We start from the raw sequence: 11758 nt of genomic DNA on the forward strand, positions 1-11758 counted from the left end.
TTTAATTTAAAAACAAGACATTATTATACTTGGGATAAGCTAACATAGATGGCAAGTGGTGATAATACTTGTATAACCAGTCAACTGCATGTCCTGTATTGCTGTACATTCTTATAACCAAATTCTTACACAGGCTGCCTGAAACTACAATCAGCACACTCAGCACAATCAACTACAATCAGCAACTTAACAACAGGGAAATGTAATGAGGAGGTATTATCACATAGACGCAGGGAACAGGACATTCATATGGTAGGTCTAAAAATATATTTACTAAAAGGTCCTATACAAATCCCATTGCACATCAATGAAAGTGACAGACCTGATTTAATATTCATATGTGGTTAATATATGTCTTTAGAGTTTATTGTAGATTGTGGTAAATTGTTTTACCCTGAAAAACATTGGAATTCTGCACAATTCACCATCCAACAGCTGATTTTATTGTTAGAAAGCCAAGCTCCTTTTGTGTTCCAGCCCAGGCTGCTTCTCATAATCTACCCACTCAGATTGCTAATAGGGCACAGCTAGACTGCTTCCTATTCTATCCCGATAAATACTCAACCGCTTCCCATGACTGTAACTCAAGAAACCACCTCTCCTCTGACTTCTCATTCATAGACTGGTTTAGAGTACTCCAAATGAGAAGAATAGAAGTAGGAATTGCACTTAACTCACCAGATGTTACAATGAATATAAACCCCTCACTTAAAGGGACACACCAGTCATCATACGTGCTTTAATGCATATGATATCTGAGAGGTCACTTTACATGGTGTCACCATTACAAATGCATTGAGGTATTCTGCAGAATCCTTCGATATACATTTGCCCCTTTCCCCCACCCCCTTGCTATTTCTTGTGCAGGAGTCGTGTTCAGCTAAACACATTTACCGGCACATTGTTTAAGCACCGACAGTCAGCTCCAGTCCTGGCTCAGCGAACATCAGCAAGTGCAACGAAAGCACTCCCTTTGCTTTCAATGTAATCACTTGCCTGTTTCAAGCAGCCAATCAGTGTCAAGAATCGTCTGATGATGGAAGAGGCGAGGAGATGCAGCTCTGGAGCTGTAGGTTCCTCGAGGGTGCTTTTTTAAGAATGCATATTATATATAAGTACTCACAAAGCCCTTTGTATGCATCCTTCTTTGGCGAAACTGCCTGAGGCATTAAACTGTCGATCATGTTATTTTTTTTTTTTTTATAGAAAAAAGTCTTTCCTGTGAGCAGTTACTCAGTGGGTCTTCTACACCACCACAAATTCAGTTATAATGTACATTTGCTATTTCTTCAAAACCACATGCGAAATAGTTACATAATTTGCAACATAATAAAGTGTATCAGGTGTTTAGATTCTGTTTTATCTCTGCTTATTTTTTTTCTGAAAAAAGTACTTTCTGATTTCCTTCTTTAAAAAGTTACTTCTCCCCTCCAAGAGATACATTTATTACATAAACAAACAGCATTTTATGTCATCACATGGCTTGTATTAGGTACTTGATGTTCTATCTAAAAATAGTCATCAGCCAAATCATGCATTTTTCACACAGGATGGAATAATTGTATCCTTGAAGGCTTACAACATTTTGTTGAAATCTGTTGCCTTGAAATAATTTACAGAATTAACTTCTCATTAAAAAAGTCTCTACTTTATAACAGTTGAGCAGTTTTTTAGACTGTTTGCAAAGCAGTTCATCAGATATCATAACGCAATATTGCCACCATTTCCAGACTCGCAATTGGCACACAGAGGCTGGTGGGCCACTGGCCGACAGCCCACTATATGCATCCCCAGTATGGCTAACCATGTACGTGTAACACTTACCAGAATGCACTCACCATGATTGGCTCATCATTTTATATGTTTCTATATAACTAGGAGAATTAGTAAGGTTAAATATTTGCCTTAAATAACCATAAAATAATGAATTATATTTCAAATAAGTATATTATTCCAAGGCAGAAAACATTTATATTTCTAAAGTGTCCATAAGATAAATCAATTCTATTTTCAGGTAGCTATATTTTTTAAAACATAAAAAATACTGAATCATGTTAGGTATTTTAGCATGAAGACCACATTTCCAGAATAGTGTTGGAATTTCAATCTTGATTTATGAGACTGGCACTTTGCTTCTTTTTTTCACTTCTACCCCATATTAGGTCAAAATAAAATGCATAGAATCACAAAGGTAACACATTCTGCTTTCAAACACATTTCTATATGAAAAATATATATAAAATCTTAAAATACCCTAAAGCTATAACATACTTTCATTCAATTAGGGAAAAGGAACCACATTGGCAGCTGAATAGAGGATTCCAGGATAAAAATAGCCTTCGTTAATTTGATAGCACTTGAGTAAAACAAATCAGAAAATTCCCCACTTCATCTGCTGTCAGGAATAATTTATCACTTACTATATAAAGTACATTTCGAACCCCATCAGCAGAAGTGCTAACCAATTTATCTCCTATGGAACTATGAATTTATGTAACTAGCCTATGAAACGTACAAAGGTTTTAAATGAAATGGTTAAAATGGTTTAACTAATTGAGACTCAAAACTCAACAATATATTAAATGCTGCCTTCATTGGTGACATTGAAGCTATTCATTTTAATAAGCATATCAATAATTGTAATACTTATATTTCACAATAAACAGAGTTAAAAAGAAAAGTATATGAGAAGGTCAACTTTAACTGTCTGCATTGCTTTTTTTTGTTGTTTGTTAAGCTTGTATATGTTGCTTCATAGTCACTATTGTAGACACATACCCTTGCCAAGACATGGTGTCTAATCCGAGGCATGTCTGGTGGGCAGAAAACCCAGTACCTCAAGCCTGTGGGTTACAGTATTTCAGGTCAGTTTATTGGTTGACTTTGGGAAAAACAGCTGCGTTCTCAATTCGTTTCTTCACCCTTTGGTGACGAAACGTATTGAGGACATATTTTTATATTTTCGACGCTATTTACTTATTGATTTATTTATTCTTGTTTGTTTATTTCTTTGCTTCTGCACTTTATGGAAGTATCCTACCAAAATATCTTGCACTTTATTAAAGAACTTCATTGAAGGACTTCAGAGTGGATTGTTTACACTGTGCTGTTTGCACAAATTACTTCTGTAAGTGCTTTAGATATGTAATTGCTGTTTATTTGTGAAGATGCTGCGCCATTGGTGTTTCTTTCTCTTATATTTTTGGAAATTATGAGTAAATTATGAGTAAAGGCTTTTTACAGATGAACTCAATTGCACAAGTCTGTTTGTGAGGGTATTAAACCACACTTAGCAGATATTGTCACACTGTTTGACATATTACACCATTGGTTTTTTTCCATTTTCTCTTTCACCTCTGCATTAGCGCCCCATTTTCTTTGTTAAAGTCTTGTACAAGCATTGGAGGGGGCTTTCTTTGGACTGCGGCTGTGCATTTGGGTAGTGTATTTTCTTTTATTTACATTAATTTGGTAGTTATTATTTTCAACGATAATGTTTTATATTGTTTTGTTTTGATTGGTGTGAGAACATCCAGAATTATCATGTTTAGTAGACAACAGAAACCACCTGAAGTAAAAGCCATCAGATTTTCATGTTATATATATATATATATACACATCCAAAATATGATGTCCCCATATATCTCCCCAACAATATTCATAATTTAAGTGTCCATATCCTCAATGACTGGTAATGCAAAATGTCCCGATATTAGGAAGGGAAGCTGTATTCATTTGATACACTTTTTGGTGTTGATTCTTACATTCATACAAATGCCACCACACTCATTGCTTGTAAGATATTTGAAAAGAGTATCAGAATCCAAGAAAGGATATTTCCACTAAATCCTATTATATAATGCATCAATCATGAAGAATCTATTACTAACATATGCTTGTGATACTTCCAATGGGGAAGAGGTCTCAACAGCTATTCAAACTCTACATACAAACATAAGTTGGGAAAACATGAAAATAAATATTTAAACATGCTGATGCAGGATTATTTTCTACAAAAAGAGAGAGAAAGAGAGAGAATACATTAACGAAACTAATTGCACACTTCAAGTTAGACTTTGCATATGTATCCATAATAATTACCTCTGAGAAACCACGGGCGTTCTCAATGCATGCAGTAAACTTTACACTATTAAATGTGATTAACATAACTACTCTAACATCATAACTACGCTTACATAAGCAAATGCTTCATTTCCTAATTACAAAATAACAATTATTTATCATAAGGAACAGAGGGAGAAATAAAAATTTAAGGAAAGGTGAAATTAACAATTGACATTATACTCAAAATCTAAGTAACCACAGGGACACCCTTATCTCTTCTGACGTGGACAAAAAAAATAGGGAGTGGAAGTCAGATTGATTCTGTAGTAGACAAATACCTTCCTGTCCCCCCACTAGAATACAGGAGGTGTCTCCTGTATTACAAAAATGTATAAAAACACAAGGGTGGGTGGAAGAGAAGTGTAGTTGCACTGCTGAAATTCAAAGCAGAACTTGGAAGAAGAGCTGACATGTGGACATGAGTTTCTAACATGTGAGCAGCAGTCATTTTCCTTGGTAAGCTATCGAAACAGGGACAATGATGACTTTGAAGTGGGGGCTTTTTATAGAAAATAGAAAATAATAAACTGTATAAAAGATTGACGGTTGATTATCCCACTAAAATATACAGTTAGCTTCCAAGTATATGATGTTTCCCCAGGTTGATATGTCAACATTGTTCTAGTAATTACCTGTTATTGTGATGGAGTAGTGTGCTTGAGGAGGAAGGTGTCTCCAAGAATCAGAGAAAGGAAAAAACACATTCAAAGGAGATGATCCAACGGTTGTCATATTATGACGACACATAGTGAGCTATATGAGTTACACAAAATGTGAAATAGTTGTGTTGCTAGTAAGATAGATATAATAAAAAGAAAATCAAACAGCTCTTGGAAGGACAAAAAGGACAGAACCAGCATTCACAATCAAATGTCATATTAGGTGGGACTAATTTGGCTTAGGTTTTGTGTTTAATAACAGAAGCCATCAGGGGAGGGTGTGCACCTTCTGTCCCATGGGCCAAGTTAAGTACATTGGCCCCTTGCCCCCTCCACATATACACTGGCACCAGGCCCGGACTGGGACAAAAAATAGGCCCGGGCATTTCAGATTGAGGAGCCCATTTTTATGAACAAACATATGTACATACATATACATAATACTTGGTAATTCAACATGGGAAGCCTGAAGCCACAATTTAGTACGACTAATCCTTGAAATAAATATTATAGAGTAAATAACACAATACCTTATCTTTTCACTATGTTTTGTCCCCTGAAGTTACTACAAATTCAGGAGGGTGTTTTATCTCTGGATAAGTAAAAATGAAATAGTTCCTACTGTAAATTAAGGAAACAGATAACCAAACACACACACACCAGGACAGGCTTTTCCACACCGACACCCAGACACACACACCAGGACAGGCTCTGCCACACCGACACCCAAACACACACCAGGACAGGCTCTGCCACACCAACATCCAAACACACACACCAGGACAGTTAAAAAAGAAGAAACTGTTCAGCACTCAACTCACAGGAAGCTGGGTGCTAGCAGGAAAAAAGGGCAAAACAAAAACAGAAAGCATAACAAAAATAGCAACGTTTCGGCCAAACAGGGCCTTTTGAGCTTGACAAAGGCCCTGTTTGGCCGAAACGTTGCTTTTTTGTTTTGCTTTCTTTGAATAAAGTAACCTAAGGATTGGAAGCTGATTGGAGTGCTGGGGTTCTTTTCTGTGTTCGTACACACATCAGGACAGGCTCTGCCACACCAACACCCAAACACACACACTAGGACAGGCTCTGCCACACTGACACCCAGACACACACATCAGGGCATGCTCTGCCACACTGACACCCAGACACACACACCAGGACAGGCTCTGGACAGGCACACCGACGCCCAAACACACACAACAAGGACAGGCTCTGTCACACCGACACCCAAACACACACACACACCAGTACAGGCCTTGCCACACCGACACCCAAACACACACACAACAGGACATGCTCTGCCACACTGACACCCAATCACAAACACCAGGACAGGCTTTGCCACACTGACACCCGCATCCGGAGGGGTTTCCAGACACACACACCAGGACAGGCTCTGCACAGGGGAAGCAGACGCGCAGCAAGGTCATGTGACGTACGTGGTGTACGTCACATGACTCCGTTGGATTCCTGCGTCCCCCTGGCGGTAGAAGAGACGCTGCTCGCGCGCGTCTGCCAGGTAAGTAGCGGGCCCGCTGCTAGAGTGGCGGGCCCGGTCGCAGTTGCTGCGGGCTTAAGGGGCAGATGCCCCTTTTACCCTGCGTTATGGACAGCCGCATAGGCCCAGTCAGTCCGGTCCTCACTGGGCCTATTTTAAGGTAGGGGCCTGGAGCTGCAGCTCCATCAGCCCCTAAGTCAATCCAGCCCTGCCGCGGCCCTGACTGGCACATATGTGCACAGACACACTTACACATACAAACATTTACATATACTTACACTAATATACACTTACTGATACTCAGTATCACTCATGTTAACACACACTCATGCTAACACACACTTCCCCTTGAACACTCTTAGGCATACACATTCATGCCCACAAACACCAAAACATGCATGCTAACATTCATGCATATTCCCTCCCTTACCATCTGACTCGTTCCCTCCTCCCATCCATCATCCCCTTCTGGTGAGAGAAGCCTCGCTTTTAGCACAGGATCACATAGCCTCGGGTTATGAGACCCCGCTACATTCCTCCCTGTGAAAATTGTTCACAAAGTACAGGTCGGACTGGCCCTTTGTGAACAATTTTGGATTGGCCTGGGGGAATTGTCCTTCTGGCCAGCCCGTGCCTGGTAGCCATGAGTGAGAAGTTTTGGTCATCTAAGAAAAGTGGCTCCTGGAAGCCCAGGCAGAAAAAAAAACATTATTTTTTTTGCATCACTAGTGTTGTGACATTTATATCACATGACCATTTGGAACATCATGAAACATCCTATAACTCACTCTGAGATAAGCCCTTATCTATATTACGCTCTGGATTTGATAGGCACAGGTCAGTTTATCAGTACGGCCCCTGTTCTCAAGGTTAAAGTCTACGTTAGCAAGATGTATAATTTATGTGCACAGGATGTTTAGAGTATCGGAGTAGTGTTTCTATCGGCTATGTGTAGGTAGCATGTACCACTTTTTAAGTCTTTTGCCTATTAATTACCCCTATTAACATATTCTTCTGTATACATACTCTAAATATAAATTTTGCTTATCTGACATGTGTTCATACAAACTGTTTTCTTAGAAATACCATTCAATTCAGAATTGATCAAGGTACTAACTTAGTTCTTAGGATCTTATATGATATATATATATATATATATATATATATATATATATATATATATATATATACAGAAGAGTTACATTTAGTTGATATCCACAACAATAGCAAACTAACAGGTAATTCTGCTTCTTTGATAACATCTGGTCTCAGTAACAGGCAGAATCATTGTAACAATCACAGTAACTGCGCAATAAATCTCCACAGGAAGTAAATTATGGACAGCAGTTGTTTAGGGTTGAGACAAAGGACATCAGAAATAAACCTCCCCAAAAGACAGTCTCAAGAAGGAGGCTGCCTGATAGTAAAGAGGTGAGGAAGATGAGCTTTGAATGTATAAATAGAACAGTCATAGATAAATCATATAATAAATAGATAAAAAAACCTAGTTACAATAAATCACAACACCCATGTGATTGATTTATTCTTGATTCTTCATCGCAATTGAAGCTCAAATCATATTTAAACTAAGAAGCACACTATACATCATTCAAGTTCTGATGTGCTCCATGGCGTAGTTTAGTTGTTTTTTAATTCATTCTATGTTCATTTCCCCTTTATTTTTCTATGTGTCCCTGTTTTAAACCCCTTCCCTTCTGTACTTCCTAGTGTAGACTATCCGGAGCTTTCTCACTTCAGGGTAAGTGTCTTTGTGAGGGCAGGGCTCAATGTATATGGAGGTGGGGCTAGCCACGTGTAGGGAGGGAGTAGGAGAGGAAGCAGGTGGAGAGTGGGTGTGACTAAGCACCGCCTCCTGCCCAGAAAAAGACAACACTGACCTAGAGAACCAGGAAGCAGCGCTTCACTCAGAGACTCCAGGGCAAACTCGGAAAGTTCTTAGCACCTTTGCATCTGCCAGATTTTTTTCGTTTATATATTTGGTTATTTTTAATGTCCTGCCACCTTCCTCAACAGCATTTAACATGTGTTTCAGGATATTGATTATGTTAAAATATATAGACTCTTGGATTGAATATTTACCAGTGTTTTTGTATTCTGATCGAGCATTGTTAAGCATTGTCATGTGACTTATCTTTCTTATGCCTCTGGATTTGCAAGCTATATATCATATTTTATTTTATAATTTCACCAGTCATAAATAACAGTGGTGTTTTATACAGTTTATTATTTTCTTGACAGTTATAAAAAACGCTTTTGACAGGTTAGTGGAGGGTTGATGATCAAGGCATATGACTAAAGTTAAGAAAAAGAAGGGGTCGATCCAGCACTTGAATGAAAAAACGTCCAGCTTTTATTTTACTTCAATATTAAAAAAGTTTTTTCATTCAAGTGCTGGATCGACCCCTTCTTTTTCTTTGTGTTTATTCCACGCATCAAGTCCGTGCGGATCCGTGCAGACGAATATATAGGGAGGTGAGCTGGCTTTTGCATTTATTCAATATGACTAAAGCTACCTGATTTGTTAACAAACCCCTTTGACCTGAAAATGCAGACAGAATACATACATTTTTGATGTATTGCTGATTAACACATGTAAAGTGTTAAGAAAGCAGTCCATCTGAGTACTGGATAGCTGCTTACCTCGTCATTTTTCATTATAAACATAATCCGAAAGAACAACATAGTTCTAATCCTATTCATTATAATAATGGACAAAAGACATATGAAGAGATGCTTTAGAGTGCATATGACGCCTGGAGTGTCCCTTTAATGATTTAAAGAAACCGACATCTTGGTAATTGCATCCAATTGGTGTTTATCAATAAACCCATGTATTCTGCAGACCCTATGATACATGTGTTACAAGAACTGTAAAGAACTCATTCTGCATTCTACCTTAAGGCTGAGCTAGCATGCATTTCTGTGCAGCAAGACCACCAAACCTCTTCACCCAACCAGTACACCACAGGGAGAGCATTAGTGAGAATGCATAGGTGCATTATGATAAAAATAAATGAGTCAACCCTCCTACACTGAAAACAAATTATGTTGCCAATTTAATTAAAAAAAAACATTTATTCCCATTAACAACTGTAAATGATATGTGTTCAAGGTTCTGAGCCTCATAATTTGGAATGATGTGGATCACTTAATTACATTGTTGCACCTTTTATAGCTATTAGTTTCTAAGAGAGTAGATTTTTAGACAGCATGTTCTTATTTCCTAGATTACCATGTGTTTCCATTGATTGTTTTAGCAGCACTACCTTTATCTTTTCTTTTTCTCTTACAATGAACATGCCTAGCACATGTTGAAATGATAAAAGGGTTTGTACCGTGTTAGCCATTGAGAAAACAGGAGAAAAGTATAGTTAAAATGATACCATTTCTTGTCTAACTGAGAGTTTAATTGTGAGCTTTCGAGACCAAGTTGTTAAGTCCCTTCCTTAGGAAGGCAAGTGTTACTGGAGGTTTGCAAAAAAATCAACAGATAATGACCTGACATTACGTGTAGCAGGGGAGGGCTGGCACCTTCTGGCCCAGGAGGCAGATAAAGCCAAGTGGCCCCATTGTCCCCTTGTGGCTGCCACCAGTGGCTCACATACACATTGTCACTCATATTTACACACATTCTGACGCTTACACACATACACACTTACACATACATAGTTACACTAAAACACACTTATGCAAACACACTTATGCTAACACACTTACACATACACATTCATGCTAACACACGAAAAGACACACACATTCATGCTTACACACAAACATACTTATAAATGTTACCTCCTGGCAGATCATTTTAATCTATATCAGCCTTTCCAACTCTTAAACCATTAAGAAACATAATCTGGGGTTCCAGATGCAATAAAATCAATGATGTAAAACTCCCTAACCTTTAGGCTTTCACTCTGGATAAATTAGTAATTTGTTTTGAAATTGTAGAGTTTCACAATTGTTGCTTAGTCTTGTAATTCTTAGTAAGAAAAACCATTGCTTCCAGAGGAGCAAATTGGTGTAAATCCCCTTACATTATTTCCATACATCATATTAATTTGGTTACTTGTCAACAGTCAAACGCAATTCTTACTGAACTTGGAAAGCAATTTTATACATAGCCAGTCGATAATCCTGTATAGTTTTCATCTAAAGAATTCTGAGAGACGTTAACATGAAAACAGTATTAGTGATATCATCCTGCCAAGACAGCTCTGGCAAAACTCATTATGGATTCTGTTATCGTGTGATACTTCTGCTTCTAGGCTGGGGCTGTGCCATTTGCTAGGCTATTATGCCCTAAGTATAAAAGAACAAACCATGCTTCTCAAAGTAAGAAGATTACCCCAGGAAGTTAAACACCAATAGCAGATTACTCAAGCAAGCCTGGAAACATTTCTACAAAGCACTGTATTATCCTTAACTACTTATGGGGACAGCACACAAGGGGCTTGAATCACATTGCAAAGTCCTTAAGGAAATAGAAAAAAAAAGAAAAAAGATTTGCTTTTACCCTGTGCTTGATGTTGCCCATCAAGGCCAGTCCTCGCCATGTCTTATGTGCGGATTGTGCCTTTCCTTGCAAAGAACCCTGCCCCAACTTAAATAGGGAAGTTGGGGGTTATTGCGCAGTATTTGCATGGAACCGTTTCTCCATAACAGTCTTTGCTACCAGGCCACAGAACAAAAAAGAATATATACGAGACAGGGCGAAAGATGGCTTCTATGTAAGCAGGAGATTGGAAAGAGCAGTTTATCCCAGTGACTAAAAGGTTAACTGCTGGTCCAATTAACACAGGTGCTGTTGCACTTACCTGTCCGGTCGGGCTCCCGCGCCGTCCCGTCTTGGATGGGCGAACCTCCCGAGTTGCCGCTCACGCGTCCTCTCTGTGCACTGTGACGGCACCCATCGTCGATTATCACCCGATCGCGCGCAGAGGTAACACAGACAGAGCTTGTTGTTGTTGGCGATATTGCCATTGCGACGGCGCCATTCTCGGGTGCCAGTCGCGATGACGTCATCACACGTCCATTGGATGTTTTCCCCACCTTCAGTCCATTTAAACCCTCTTTGCCCAGTATTTAGTACCCGTGCAAAGAGTCTGTATTACTCTGGGTGTGTGTTTGTTCGTTTGTACTCCTGTACCTTCGCTACTTGATTTCCGTGTACCAGACCTCGGCTATTGTTCGCTCCTACGCTGCCTGCCCCGATCTCTGCTTTGTTATTGATTCTGAACCTGTGCTGCCTGCCCCGACCTTGGCTTACTACGTTCTTGTGCCTCTGCCTCTGGTCTTATTTCCATCTGCGTAGACGTCGCCACTCCTGCTTAGTGGGTCCATTATCCTGTGATGCCTTGGCTTGCGTAACAGGTGCCCCAGGTTTCTCTGACTGAGAACAGCCGGTTGCAATTTGTCCACATCTTGGAAGGAACAGGAGGTGTACCTGAGCTTC

Source organism: Spea bombifrons, chromosome 9 (assembly GCF_027358695.1).
Source record: "Spea bombifrons isolate aSpeBom1 chromosome 9, aSpeBom1.2.pri, whole genome shotgun sequence".
NCBI lineage: Eukaryota > Metazoa > Chordata > Amphibia > Anura > Pelobatidae > Spea > Spea bombifrons.